Source organism: Monoraphidium neglectum, assembly GCF_000611645.1.
Source record: "Monoraphidium neglectum strain SAG 48.87 unplaced genomic scaffold scaffold01021, whole genome shotgun sequence".
In the NCBI taxonomy this organism is placed as follows: Eukaryota; Viridiplantae; Chlorophyta; class Chlorophyceae; order Sphaeropleales; family Selenastraceae; genus Monoraphidium; species Monoraphidium neglectum.
This window is the reverse complement of record NW_014012607.1, coordinates 10936-12515: the sequence shown is the minus strand read 5'-3', so window position 1 is coordinate 12515 and position 1580 is coordinate 10936.

Genomic DNA, 1580 nt, shown 5'->3' with positions numbered 1-1580 from the left:
CCCCCAACCGCCGCGGCGGCGGCCGTCGCCGGCCTCCGTCACACTTTCCCCATTGCAAGTATCGCACCCTTGGCCGGCTTGCTTCAGGACCGGGGCACGTGTACGACTCTCTTGAGGTGTAACTTGTCACTTTAGTCGCCTCGGACGAGCAGCTGCCCGCCTGTGCAGAACTCCCACGGTCCGGACGCCGCCCAGAGCAGGCCTCACCCCCCCAGGTGATGCCGCCATGAGGACTCCCGCGCGGCCGCAGGCAGCGCTGCAGTTCCAAGCCCCAAGGTGATGCGGGCCGCACCCCCGCGTCGGCGGGCGCGCCCACGGCCGTCCGCGTGATGCGAGAGTGCGGCCCGCGGCCTGCTGCCGAGCCGCGTGCACGCACAAGGCCGCGGGATCAACCCGTGGCCTTGAGACGCGCGAGAGCATGAATGCTGCCCAAAATCACACGTGTGCGACGCACCCCGCGCCAGGCGTGCGCACCTGCCTATTTCCCTGCGGAACCCCCCTGTCGGGTGGCCGGCGGGCGTGTCTGGGCGGGGCTGTGCAAAGACGCCGGGGACGACGGCCAAGCTTGCAGATATCTCAATGCACGCGCGCTGCTACAAGGAAGCGGCAACGGGGGGGCTTTGCGTGCTGCTCTGGGAGAGGGGGGGCAGGGTTGTCACATGTGGAGGTGCACCAGTACTTCCCCTCCATGCTGATGCGGGGCTGCGCTGGGTGGCCCTGTTGAATAAAGCCGCTGCCTCCTGCACGCGTGCGAGCGGGGGTCTGGAGGACGCAAAGCACTGGATGGTCATTCCAAGGCGGCGTTATCCTGCATGTTTACGCCGCCTTGAGACTGCAGCAGCGGCGACATGGCCGTGGTCCGATTGATGCGACAGCTGCAACGCCCGCGAGTAATGTTGGTCGTGGCGCCCGGCACTTGGCTGCAGGGGCGGCAGCACGAAGCTCGAACTGTAGTGCTTACTCGTGCCTCGTGTTTGCTGACGACCTGGTCGTCCCCATGGGAAGAGCTGCCGTCAGGGGTTTCAGGGGAAGCTGCATTCACAACTACCGTGTCCTTCGCACAGCAACACGGTGTGATCGCAGCGTCATTCAAAATCATGGGGATCTTGATTAAGTGAATTTACTTGAACATATGGCTGAGGAAGGCAGTGTCGCAGGTTTTGGATGGGTCGACAAGGAGGATGGGTCGACAGGGGCCTACCGGAAGATGCAGGTACATGGAATAACCATTGAATGGCCGCCGCATGTCGGTCCTACCACCTCAGGCGCCGAAGCAGCTTGGCTGCGCCGACCACCTGCACCTTCCCCACTTGCTCGACTGCGATGCTGACAGTGCATTTTTCGTGCGGCTCGCGCCACACAGGATTCAGCTGCAACCACATCCTGCAGAAACCACATCCCCGTGGTCCCGCTCGAGCACGGAACAGATGGCTCCGGCGGCCCCGCACCCGAGCGCCGCTCGCCGCGCCCGCCGGGCGCCGCGCGAGGGGGCGCCCCGCCAGCAGCGGCCGACGGCGGCCGCGGCGCCGAGGAGGCCGCGGCGCTGCGCGCCGCACTCCTGGAGGCGCGCCGCGCCCTGG